Here is a 14,287-nt window from a genome sequence, read left to right as displayed (position 1 = left end):
TCCTTTTGTATTTTATGGAATTGTAACCATAATGACCATATTATTCATAATCATATGTCTGCTTCTGTTGACTAAAATACTGTGTATGAGATCACGTCATTAAAATAAATATTTTAACCATGCCGTGTCTCCTTTTTACTCCTGTTGTGGACTGGTATGAGAGTATAACAAAAGAGTGTTCTCACTTCCCACCATTCCTGAGATGGTCCTAAGTCGCATGTTCTAGGTTATCTAATCATTGGTTACTTTGCTATAGGACGAAGAGCTAATGTGACACCACAATTCACTAATGTCCTAGGTCTCTGTCCACAGTTCTGTGTATGAGCAGAAACTCTCTGCAGGGCATCTTTTAGACCCCCATCTTCACCAACTTACCTTCCCTAAAAGTCAGTCAGCCTCTACCTATGAGTTGGTACGACCACTACCTTATTTCACTGGCACACTAGGTGAAGGCCCTTGTTAGAGCTGGTGGTCTCTAGTTGGCAATGGTATACACCTTTACCCAAATAGGGGCCCTTGCTTCTAAGTCAGGATAAGGGGATTACGCTCCTAGCTAACCCCTGCTCACCCCCTTGGTAGCTTGGCACGAGCAGACAGGCTTATCTCAGAGGCAGTGTGTTAAGCATTTGTGAATATACACAGTAATACAGTGAAAACACTAAGCATGGGCTGAAAATTCGTTCCGCTGGCAGAATTTGCGGATTTTCTGTGATTTCGCGATCCGCGAATCTCGCGAAATCGCGGTAAAATCCGCAAATCAGCGGGGACAAATTTTCAGCCAAGCACTTACAGGGTTACAGCAGCAGGTGCAAATGTTGAAGCTAATTTTTTGTAACCTTTTACAAAAGGGTTACAAAGAAATTAACTTCAACTTGGGCACCTGCTGCTCTAAGCCTGTAAGTGCTTCCTTGCGCCTCGTTGCCTACTTGCAACTATTCTCTGACCCTGCTCTGACCCTTGAAGCAGGGTCAGAGAATAGTTACAAGTAGGCAATGAGGCGCCTGTCACGAAAATTAAACCTCAACAGGAAGCACTGACAGATATAAAAACAAGCATTTGCAATGCAATAGGTCTCGCATTAGGAAAGTTTGAGCTATTGGTCTTGTAAATGACAATTGTTTTTATTTATGTGTTTGTTTTGAAATAGCTAAATTAATAGCTTTGTCATTTACAATGCCAATAGTTATAACTTTCGCAAATGTGACACCTATAGCATTTGTAATGCAACATGTTTTGTATTTACGTGACTTAGATGTATTGATATTACAAATTGCAATGGCTTTTAATTTTTTTAAATAATTAATACCTAAATAAAAGTGATTTTAATTTATAATGGCAATAGCTTAAACTTGTGTAAATAACTTTTGAGAAGCTTATGTTCAGTGTATTTTATTGTGACGAAAATCCAAGAACAGAAGTGAAATATTAACATATTTTTTGTGACATTTGTAATAAAGCTTGAAACATTGAGAGAACATATTTGAACCAGTTGTTGTTGAATGGTTGCGCAGATTGATGCTGGGGTGGCGCTGAGTGGTGCTGTGTGGTTGCTGAGTGATAATGTGGTGGCGCTGAGTGATGCTGTGGTGGCGCTGAGTGATGCTGTGGTGGCGCTGAGTGGTGCTGTGGTGGTGCTGAGTGGTGCTGTGGTGGTCCTGAGTGATGCTGTGGTGGTGCTGAGTGGTGCTGTGGTGGTGCTGAGTGATGCTGTGGTGGTGCTTAGTGGTGCTGTGGTGGTGCTGAGTGATAATGTGGTGGTGCTGAGTGATGCTGTGGTGGTGCTGAGTGATGCTGTGGTGGTGCTGAGTGATGCTGTGGTGATGCTGAGTGGGGCTGTGGTGGTGCTGAGTGATGCTGTGGTGGTGCTGAGTGATGCTGTGGTGGTGCTGAGTGGTGCTGTGGCGGTGCTGAGTGATAATGTGGTGGTGCTGAGTGATAATGTGGTAGTGCTGAGTGATGCTGGGGTAGCGCTGAGTGATGATGTGGTGATGCAGAGGGCAGAAAAACAAGGGAAAAACAAGTCTAACAGAGGGCAGAAGGGCACAAAAAAACAGTCTAACAGAGGACAGAAGGGCAGAAAAACAAGGCAAAAACAAGTCTAACAGAGGGCAGAAGGGCACAAAAAACTAGTCTAACAGGGGGCAGAAAGGAACAAAAACGAGTCTAACAGAGGGCAGAAGGGCACAAAAACGAGTCTAACAGAGGGCAGAAGGGCACAAAAACAAGGGAATAACAGAGGGCAGAAGGGCACAAAAAACGAGTCTAACAGAGGGCAGAAGGGCAGAAGGGCAGAAAAACAAGGGAAAAATGAGTCTAACAGAGGGCAGAAGGATACACAAAACGAGTCTAACAGGGGGCAGAAGGGCATAAAAACAAGGGAAAAATGAGTCTAACAGAGGGCAGAAGGGCAGAAAAACAAGGGAAAAACGAGTCTAACAGAGAGCAGAAGGGCACAAAAAACGAGTCTAACAAGGGGCAGAAGGGCAGAAAAACAAGGGAAAAACGAGTCTAACAAAGGGCAGAAGGGCACAAAAACAAGGGAGAAACGAGTCTAACAGAGGGCAGAAGGGCACAAAAAACGAGTCTAACAGGGGGCAGAATGAATTCCGCTCTGCGTGTTTGTCCACGAAGATGCCACCTTTTTGTGCAATACCTCTACTCAACTGGAGTACTTTCTAGTGTCTAATCAGTAAGTGCTCCCTCGTTGACTAAATGTATAGGGGCAGATTTACAATAACTGGCGCATCCCCAGGGATGCGCCAGTTATTGTGCGCCGCAGCTCTGCCACCCATGGTGCGCCACATTTACAATGCGGCGCACCATGTGGCAAAAACGGCACAGATGCGTCATGCATCTGTGCCGTAAAAATAGCGTATTGCTGGAGCTGCGTCGCAAGCGCGACGCAGTTCCAGCAATGCTCTGGAGGGCCCTATCTCCCCAATGCTGCGTCAAGCCTTGCGCCTGCTTGAAGCAGGCGCAGGGTTTTGACACAGCATTGGCCTAAAAGTGACTGAGTGAAATCTTGTAGATATCACTCAGCCAGTTTTAGGAGGCGTTCCTGCGCAGGAACGCCCTCCCCTGCACCGGAACACCTCCTGATGGCGCAGGGCTTTACAACGTGACGCATCTCTCAGATGCGTCACGTTGTTAATACCCAGCTCCATGGCGCATCTTTTGTGCTGCCGCTGAGTCACAAAAGTGACGCAACTGCGGCGCAAAAGAGGCGCAAGCGGCTTATAAATCTGCCCCATAGTGCTTTTACTACACTGTAGCTGCGTAAAGGGCCAGAAGATGTGTCTCCAGTGACCATGTGTGCCTGTGCCTGTGTTACAGGCACACATGGTCACTAGAGACACATCTTCTGGCCCTTTACGCAGCTGCAGTGTAGTAAAAGCACTATACATTTACCCAATGAGGGAGCACTTACTGGATTAGCCAGTAGAAAGTACTCCAGGGCAAATCGCAAAAAAAATTGTGAATTTGCGGGAAAATTTGCGAATTCGCTGATTTTTTTGCGATTTTGCGGGGAAATCCGCGAATTAGGGGAACGCTGATTCGCCAATTTCGCCCATGCTTAGAAAACACTACAAATGGACACAACACAGGTTTGATAAAAATAAGTATTCTTTATATAGACTTAACACAAGACCACTAACGACAAAAATCCACAATACTGTACTTAAGATTGACTTAAAGATGGTAAAAATTACTTAATTCAAGGTGGTGTTAAATGCAACAAAGTTCTCAACAAAGTACCTGGATGCGTAACGCAAAATGAACAAAAGGCTCGCAAAAGGGGAGATGCGTCGGTTCTGTGATCCGGGGGAGATGATGCGTCGTGTCTCAATGCTTGCGCAGAGTAGGGGATGCGTCGTGATCCTTACCGGTGCAGGATGATGCGTAGGTTCTCGGCTTGCGGTCCGGTTGCGATGCGCAAGATGGCGCCTCGATGCGATGCGACAATCCTGGTGCGATGCGAGAAGATGGCGCCCTTGATGCGACGATGCGATGACAATGCGTAGACGCCCTGGAAGTCTTGCGACGACTCTGTACTTTGGAGCAGCGACAGGCCCTGCGACACGCTTCTCCGGCGATGTGATGGCGACTCTCTTGATGGAGTCACGCTTCTCCGGTGATGCGACAGCAGGCAGCTTCGACAAAGACACTCTTTCTGGGAGATGCGGCGGCGGCATGCTTCTCCGGCGATGCGGCGATTTCACTGCGGTGGCATCACGTTTCTTCTCGTTGTGATGCGGTTCCAGCTCCCAGCGACACGCAGGCTTCTGCAGTTAGAATTCCCAGCAAGGAAATTCAGAGGGGAGCTGGAGGTGAAGTCTTTTATCCCTGAGACTTCAGCAGGAGGCAAGCACAAGTTCAAGACCTTGGAGAATATTCTGAAAGATGATGAAAGTCCTTAAAAAGTTCTGTCTCCTTTTCCTTGGCAATAAAGAAACCACTGCAGGCCAACCCAGCAAACAGCACACTGGCAGAGGAGCAGTCCAAACTCCCGCAGCTTTCTTGATTCTTCTCCTTGGCAAAAGGTTCGTCTTGTTCCCAGAAGTGAGCTAAAATTCTTGGGTCTGAGTCCCAATATTTATACTTCTTTTCTCTTTGTTCTCTGAAAGCAGAGGGGCCTTTGCACAGTCCAAACCAGTTCTTGAACACTTTGTTTACAGGGCTCCTTCTTTCCTTTCACAGTGCAGTGCAGAAACATCAGACGCCCCACAGGAGGTGGAGCCAGCATTGTGGAGGGATAGCACAGCCCTGGAGCACTTTGTTGACATGATTCCTTCTCTTCTTTCACAGTGCAGGGCAGAGACATCAGTCGCACCCCAGGAGGTGGAGCCAGCATTGTGGAGGGAAGGCCCAGCCCTATTCAAGTCCCAGGTGCAACTTCTCCATCCCATCTAGATGCAGATCTCCCTATTCACCACTGGGGCTGACTCATTCTGTCACTTGGAATCCCCCAGCCCTGTCACTCAAACTCCAGACAAGGAATGCACAATCTAGCAGAGGGAGGCTTTGGATAGTTAGACAAGAAAATACCTACTTTCTAAAATGGTATTTCCAAACACAGAATGTTAAAACCAACTTTACTAAAAGATGTATTTTATCATTCTGAGTTCAGGCATACTAAATTCGAACTTCTACCATGTTCCCTGAGTCAGTTAGGATTATAAAATGTAATAATCTAATTGCCCATTCTGGCCTATGGAGAACAGCTAGCCTTGCAATTGTGAAAAACGGAAATGGCTGTAATTCACTATTAGGTCATGCTACACACACCAGTGCATGTCCTACCTTATACTTACAATGCACCCTGCCCTTGGGCCTACCATGGGGGTATCTGATATGAAGAAAAGGGAAGGTTTAGGGACGGGCAAGTGGGTGCACTTGCCAAGTCGGCATGGCAGTCACAGACTGCACACAGGCCGTGCAATGGCAAGCCTGAGACACTTTAGAAGCTGCTTTTGTGGGTGGCACAACCAGTGCTGCAAGCCCACCAGCAGCATTTGATTTACAAGCCCTGGGCACACATGGTGCACTGTACTAGGGTCTAACAAGTAAATCAAATAACCCAAACATGGAATCACAAATCAATACATCAATTTAACAGAGGGAGCACTTACACTGTGGCACTGAATAGCAGTGGCACATTGCCCAAAGCGTATAACCAGCAAAAACATATAAAAAACAGAGGAGGCAATCAATAAAAATGGAAGGGAGACTCACGCCAATGATGTCAGGTCTAACAGCCCTCCTCAGTGTGCCCCTCTGAAGCCCATCCTAAACAGTCACTGGCATAAGCTATTTTCGAGACCTCCTCCTCAGTCAGATGCCGCACCTACCGGAGAACATTGATACTGCTAATGGCATTGTGTCTGAATGGCTTACGCATTCGCTTGATAAATGCATCCCCACCAAACTGTCAGACAGCCGTAGAATGTAGTCCAGCCCGTGGTTTAATGAGAGACTGAGGAAGGAAAAACTGCAAGGCCCTTGAACGGGCATGGAGACGGCACTATGACCCGGCCTTCAAAAGTCAATATTGTACGGCCATTAAGGACTACCACAAATCCATACGGAAATCAAGAGCCAACTACTTTGCAGATACAATCCAGCTAAATGCATTTTTGCATTGCTAAAAGATCTCAAAACTTCGGATCTATCCCATAAATCCACCATTACCTCCAACCATCAATGTGAGGCACTCACCTCTTTCTTTGTTAAGAAGGTCGAGGACATCTACAAAACCTTCCCCCCTACCATTAACAACGCTGGCCCCACAGTCCATATTAACCCCACCGTTGCCCCTTTTCTTTCCATTTTCCCCACACTCTCCCAAGAAGCAATGTCTACCATCTGTAATAAAATTATATCAGGATCCCCAGCTGACCCTAGCAAACCAGATCAGTTCCAGAATTCCTACCTTAGCTTCTACCCACTTTTGTGACTTAATAAACTTGTCTTTGTTCTCAGCAGCAGTCCCTTTTGCATGGAAACATGCCAAGGTGATCCCCCTACTCAAAAAACATACCTTAGGTGACTCCAAGCCTGAACATTTTCATCCCATCTCTCTTCTCCCTTTGGTATCTAAAATTACTGAATCCTACATCAACTCCACCCTTACCACGTACATAGAAGCTAATGAATTTCTGGACCCCTCGCAGAATTGTTTCCAACCGCGCCATAAACCGAATATGCCCTCCTGTCAGTCACCGAACATCTTTGTAGCTCTCTGGATGACGGATTTACTTCAGCTCTGATTATCCTTGATCTGAGAGCTGCATTTGACACTGTGTCTCATCAGATCTTGCTGCAGTGCCTACAAAATATTGGTATCAGAGGGGTGGCTTTGAATTGGCTCTCATCCTTCCTAACTGAGAGATCCTTCCAAGTGGTTGTCCCCCACTCCAACTCTCAGACACATTCTGTGCATCAAGGTGTGCCACAGGGATCCACTCTGAGCCCCACATTAGTCAATATCTATATTCAACCTCTAGTAGCGGTGGTAAAGGGTAGGGGCCTAACTGTGGTCTCCTATGCCGACGACATGAAGCTTGTGATCAAGGTATCCAATAAATCTGATCAAGATGTGGCGAAGTTTCAAAACAACCTAATGGCCATCGCTGACTGGATGATAATCGATGCTAACGAGTCAGAGATTCTTCTCTTAGGTAGAAACACCCACCTATTGAGCGAATGCTGGCGGCCTCTCCCTTGCCCTAGCAGACCATAAAAAACTGGGTGTCTGGGTTGATTTGGCCCTGACTTACCAGGTACAGACAAAATCAGTAGCAGGTGCTTGCTTTGGACACTTATGTGGACGCAAACCACTGCTTGGACTCTTCGACGCCAACAGCTGCCAGGTCATCATCCAGTTAACTATACTTTTGAGACTGGACTATTCTAGTTCTCTGTATCTGGGTGCCAATAAAGCAGGGACCCATTGCTTCCAAAGGGCACAAAATGCCACCTCTCGTATGCTCTTCGGCCTGCCTAAATCTTGTTCAGCTTCCAACCTCTTAAGAAGCCTCCATTGGCTCCTGGTGGAGAAAAGAATCAATTTAAAAGTTCTATGTAATTTTCACCGAATCCTGAATGCTCAAGCCCCCGACATCCTTGCCAATCTCCTCACTCCCTAATACCAAACCACCTGCTGCACCCCTCCAATCAACACCTAGTGTGTGTTCCTTGTGTCAGAAGAGCGTGAGCTTGAGGTCGTTCTTTTCGTGCCCTCCCTCCCAGAATCTGGAACACCATTCTGGCCAACATCAGAAGTATCCAAGATCATGGGTCTTTTCGGAAGGCTATAAAGACATATTTCTTTCCAAGTTATCTTCTTCCCTAACTCTGTGGCCTTTGTGTTCTCTGTTAGTCTTGGGATCAGCGCTGGGATGCCCCATTTCTGGGGCCCTGCGCACTACAAATCATGTAACAAAACAGAAGCATGACAGTCACAATGCAATTGAACTATACACCAAACTGAGACAAGATGTACAAAATGAACAACTACCTGCATCTGATTTGTGGATGGCTCATATTTAAAAGATCACAGAGGAAATGTTAGAGATGCTTATGCAGTCTGTACCATTTCAGAAGTAGTGGAAGCTGCTTGGCTTTAAGGAGTAGTCTCTGCACAAATGGCTGAATATATTTCTGTCACCCGAGTATGCCATATTTTAGATTGATTACTGATGACTATACATATACAGATAGTCAGTATGGCTTTGGTGTGAGGTAAGACTTTGGACAGTTATGGTCCCAGATGGGAGTTATGGTGTCATCAGGATCCCCTATCTGTAATGGTGAGTAAGTGATAAAACAGTTAGAGGCTTTGCAATCACCTGTGTATGTTGCGGTTGTGAACTGTTCCGTACATTGCAAGGGAGATGACTATGTGACAGTCAGTAATAGTCATGTTGACGAGGTTGCAAGGTACTGTGCTTACATTGCTTGCACATTTAATGGAGAGATTGTAAATGAAGAAACAGATGAGACCAATCACAACCTTTTGCTCACACAGCTGATGCTTGGGAAGAAGTTAAGATGTTACAGGAAGAGGTGTCAGAAGCAGAACAGCAGAGTTCAGTAAACAAAGTTTGTGTTAAAAGAGATGAAGATAAAATATGGGTTTCAGTAGATGGCAGACCAGTGTTGCCAAATGGTTTGTTGCGCCAATGGTTAGACATTTTCCACAGTCCAACTCATGTATTCATGATGCTATGGGGCGATTGTATTACCAAACATGGTTTAATCCCAAGTTCAGGTTGATGCTGGAAGCATTATGTCACAGGAGTGTTGTGTGGCAACAGAACAATGTAGGGAAAAGACCTTCAGTGACATTGAGCCACATAGGGAGATCAGGTGGTCCCTTCAACAGTATGCAAATGGAGTTTATTGAGATGCCTGTGTGAAATGGGTTGAGATGTTTTGGTTGCTGTATGCATCTTTTCACAATGGGTTGAGACATATCCCATAAATAGAAATGATAGGCTCATAGTAACAAATTTGTTGTTGAGAGAGTTTAATGCCAGGGTTCGGCTTGCCAACTTCTTTAGATCGAACCAAGGCATGCACTTCAATAATGAAGTGCTAAGGATGCTGTGTGCTGCCTTGCAGGTTGAATAGACTGCATTGTAGTTACCAACTTGAGGCTTTAGGTCTGGTGGAGCAATTCAATTGGACCCTGAAATCAAGACTTGCCAAAGTGTGCGCTTCAACGTCTTTGAAATAGCCAGATGCTTTGCTGTTGGTGTTCATGAATCTGCGCTCCACTCCCCATCGTAAGACCAACTTTCTCTTCATGAGATCATCATGGGAAGGGCAATGTGATTGCCAGCTGCACCTGCAAATGCTCTTGTGAACATTACTGATAATCTGATACACGAATATTGCAAAGGATGGGCTAACATGGTGAGTTCTGTGTCTCTTCAGATTGAAATTGCTATGACCTAATCCCCTGAGACTGTGGTGGTGAAGAAGCATGCATTAAAGGTGTGCTCGGAGCGTCATTGGCGAGGGCCATACCAAGTCATATTTGTGACTACAACTTCCGTGAAGTGCGGAGGTCTCCCCAGTTGGATCCATGCTGCCCGCATCCTCAGGTTTCCATGTCCCCTTGATTGAATAACAGCACCATTCCCAGAAGAGCCAGAGGTGGTCAAGAGAGACTACGCGAGTAGGGTAGTGAAGCTGTAGGGGATAGTAAGGAACTGAAATAGCACTTGATTGGCCTGAGGAGGTTTCTGGAGAGTAGAATGACGACACTGGTTGAGAATAGGCTAATCCAATGGTTATCAAAGAGATAGACTTGAAGCCTGATGAAGGGCCTAGTATTAGAGAATTGCGAGGGGCAGAAGAAGAACGTTAGCCAAGAAAGCAGGAAAAGGGAGACAGGTTCCTCAAGGAGAAAGTGATCTCTCAGACATCCCAGCGAATATAGAGAATTCAGGCCTGAGTGAAGGAGGGGAAGAGACAACACTCATGAGGTCGAAGCCAGTGAGAGTGCCCTGATGGAGGTACTAATTGTTACGACCCCGGTACGAAGACATAAAAAAGTCACACATATCTAGAGATACAGCGAGGGCTCACTAGCTGTGTGTCTGTGTGTGAATGGATAATACACGCTCAAGCACTATTGGGGTATACAAGTCCCAGCAAACAACCAGGACACACCCAGATTGTCTCCTATACTCACGCTACCAGCGTATATAAGGCACTGCCCTTGGACGGCCAAATGCTTGGCAATTTGAGTCGATGTCAGATACCTGTGTATCTGCTACTTCATGCCAGTTTTCTCCCATCAGCGCAGTGGACCCATTCCGCCTTCAAGCTCTATTTCTCCCGCCAGAGGCATTTCCTACCAACGCCGCTGGTGCTCACGAGAGTATCCGGCAATCTAGCTTCTGGTGATTCCCGGAAGTGCACCGTTGCATGTTCCTCCTCCTTCTGGAGAGAAAGCCGTGTCACGGCCTCCGATACTCCCGGAGGCGCAGATCTCCTTGGGCCGTCGGGCTATTAGTGCATGCTCAGGAGAGAGGTGCACTATTTGTTAGGTCTCGCCTATTATATCCCGCAGGGATAAACAGGCGAGTATATAGTAGGCAAAACAAAAGCTCTACCAACTGCGGATTACGCCCAGTTCATGTGATGCAGTCGTGTGAGACGTGCGCGTGCACGTCAAACCCATCAGCCTCGCACCAGACTTCAATGGAATGTGCTTCCAAGCTGCTCGCCCGCCCTCGCATCGTACTTCAAAGCAATGTGCTCCCACCCTGCCCCCCCACAGCAATGCCAAGAGCTTGTTACTAATGCAGCATCTCCTTAATCACGGTTTCACGCAGTTATTTCCTTTAATACTGCAGACTCAAGAAATGTTTTATCTCTTTTTAAACGCAGCTTTTAAATTGACTCGATACATGATCTTTAACAATGCCCAGGCTTCGAGAAATGTTTATCTTTTTATTAACGCAGCAATTACCCGAGAGTCACTTTCTTAAAACACCGCACTGACTCGAGAGATGTCTTTTCTAAAAACAGAATCCGGCGTTACTGGCATGCAAATTCACTTTATTTCAACTGCACTAACGGACATTTTCGCGCTGCACAAACATATAAGCTCCTTTGGAATGCGGAATCCTGCCATCCTGCTTGATTAATGGATTTTCATTTGCACGTGAAAACATTAAACATGCCCGAGACGCCAGCAGAGCTCAAGCCACACGGAGACATCCAGACATCCTCCTTAAGTGTTGTTTCCTCTGGGAGCCGAGTTATTTTACATGTAACTCCTAACATACAAAAGGTTCTCTTTTTTAGAAATATATAGTATCTTAAACAGTTTGTGGTAAAATTGGAACGGCACTATGATGGGCGCATCAAAGTATTTCCCCCTGTTAGCAATATGTTAGGGCTTTTAGCCAATGTATGTTTTTTTTTTCTCCCAAAAAACTTTATTTGTTAGTCACAGGCAACGTCAAGGAGGTTTTGTATTATTTTGCTTAAACGACATGTGTACCTTATTGTAAGTTTACACAGTACACTAGATGATTGTTTCTCTTCCTTCTCTCTTTTTTTTTCTGTCACATTAGCGCAAAAGGTCTATAACTTTCTGTTGGACTTGGCCCTTCTGGCAGGTTCACCTCTGACCTTTTTGCTTTTTATATGTGACCTGGGGATGGTGATTCTTGGTTTCTGCGCACTTTCACTGTGTCCCAGTGGAAGTGCGTGCGCACTCTGAGTGTGTGTGGTGAGATAGGCCTGCCCTCCCATAGGAAGGCATGGGGAATGTATGTGTCCCTGGTAGTTTCTGGTGCGTGGGGTGTGCAGGCTCGAGTTTTTAAATGCTGCGTAATGATGTGTGCAGCGTGTTTGTGTCTAAAATGGAAGGGCCACTTCTAGAAGTGTGCCTGTCTGTGCGGTGAATGTGCTGGCTTGTGATTGGCTGGAGCTGGCTGGTGTGCCAGGCTCCATGAGTCATGATGGGTCTGCCCCGGTGGTGAGTGTTGAGATTAGCATGTGTGATGTGAGGGAGTGGTGCACCTGGGATCTGAATAGGGCTGGGCTTTCCCACACAATGCTGACTCCGCCCCCTGTGGTGCATCTAATGTCCCTAGCCTGGCCAGTGAAAGGAAAGGGTGGTTGAGCACATCACAGTGCTCCAAAACCAGCTGCGACTGGTTTTTTCCCCCACCCTGCACCCTGAGACAAAGGAATTCACTGTATAAAAAGGGGCTGTGTCCCCTTACAAAATGTTCTTGTTTCCAATTCGAATCTACCAGGGGCATGCTGCTGCAGGGGCCCAGGGGAAGGCTGGCCTCCCTGGGCCCTGCCCAGCCCCTGGACTGCTGGACTGCTGATGTCCTGGACTCCTGAAAGACTTTGTTGCTCTCTGGTTGCCCCTAGCACTGGGGAGCGCTTTATTTTACACTAGCGCTTGGGAGCGCTTTTCTTTTACCCTCCTTGTCCGTGTAGCGCTGGGGAGCGCTACAATCATCCCCCTAGCGCTGGGAAGCGCTTTATTTCGACCTTGCGCAGGTGCCCACCCTGCGACCTGACCTGTTGCCGTTTTTTGACCCCAGCGAGTGCCCACCTCGCTTTATTTCTTATTTTGAGGGAGCCTACCCCTCGTGATATCCCCGAGTTCGCCGCCGCTGGCCCGGGACCCCTCGTGACCTCCTTCCCGGGCTGCGCTGGGATTGGCTGCCGGCCCGGGATACCCCCCTGACGTCTTTCCCCGGGCCGCACTGTGATTGGCTGCCGGCCCGAGAAGATCCCAAAGTCCCACCCCCGCCGCGGAGCGAGACGAAGGAGGAAGCGGCGGGAGCCTACTCCGCGCTCCTGCATTGCCCCAAGTGAAGACGCTGCCCCCCCGGGGCTCCCTAGAGCAAGGGAGAGCCCCGGAGAGCGAGAGGAGGCCGCAACGCTGGAGAGTCCCGATGAGCAGGAGCTCTCCAGCCTCAGCCGCCGCAAAGACCGGTGAGTGCTTTGAAGGGGAGGGGGGCGTCGGGGCACATTGCCGGTGCCCGCCCCTCCCCGCCAGTGTGCGGCCCGGAGTGTTGGGAGGCCCGTGGGGCCTTACTCGAGTTCGAGTCCCCCAGGGAGGGACTCCAAAGACCAGGGCACAGTATTGTGGAGAGCCCTGGGCTTTAGTGTATCCTGCGTCCCCCGAGCGGGACTCCAATGAAGGCCCTGCATTGTTCTTGAGCCCTGAGAGGCTCCAGCGTTGGCAGCAGTGCTTGAGAGCCCTTGAGGCTTCCGGGGACATAGTTCTTTAGGCCACTGAGCCTGCGAGGCTCACAGGTGGTTCTTGGCCCCTTGATTGTTTCTAGAGCCCCAAAAGAGAGCCAGGAGGCACGCTGGTGCCAGGCTCAGTTCTTACAGCTGCCCAGCACTTAGTGGGCAGCTGCTACGTTTAGGCCCCTGACATTTAGGACAAGTCACAGGTTGTGGCTTATGTAATTTCTGCAAACTATTCTGTGCTGCACCTCTGAATGTGTTTTTATGTGTCAGGTGTTTTCCTTCCCTGCACCTCTGAATGTGTTTTGATGCATCATGTGCCTTGTTCTCACACCGCTGAATGTATGTTTATGCATCATGTGTTTTCCTGTGCTGTACCTCTGAATGTGTTTTGATGCATCATGTGCCTTGTTCTTACACCGCTGAATGTATGTTTATGCATCATGTGTTTTCCTTCCCTAAAACCTCTGAATGTTGTGAAGCATCATGTGTAATATGTTCATGCCTATACCCCTAGATGTATGGTGATACTTAGGTGGTTGTTCTTCCTAGTACAGGTGTTGCTAGTGAGGTCCTGGTTCCCTGCGTGACATTCTCCTAAGGTGGTTAGGGTTGCGTAGGTGGTACTTACCCCTTACCAGTAGTTACTCGTTGTGTGCTCTATGTTTAATTTTTGCCCTACAGTGATTATTATTCTAAAATCTACAAGTGCATATTCCTGACAGTGGTCCCTGTGGCTCTGTCCTGTACATAATCCCCTGTTAATTCTGCTTGTGCCTCTTGGCACATTGTAAAGTGTGTGTTTCTATCTAATGTGTTTTGCAATACAAAGGCTATTTTTACATATACCTTGTGTGGAGTTCCTTTTGTCGGGGCCTTGGATGTTGTTGCTGGTGGGTGTGTGCGGAAATGCTTTACACATCGCCTCTGAGATAAGCCTGACTGCTCGTGCCAAGCTCCCAAGAGGGTGAGCAGGGGTTGTCTTGGCGGGTGACATCCTTGCCCTGACGTAGGAATGGTGGTTTCCGCCTGGCTTTGGCGCAAG

The sequence above is a fragment of the Lissotriton helveticus genome, chromosome 11 (assembly GCF_964261635.1).
Source record: "Lissotriton helveticus chromosome 11, aLisHel1.1, whole genome shotgun sequence".
NCBI lineage: Eukaryota > Metazoa > Chordata > Amphibia > Caudata > Salamandridae > Lissotriton > Lissotriton helveticus.
The sequence above is the reverse complement of the archived record's forward strand: the minus strand, read 5'-3'. Positions refer to the sequence as shown.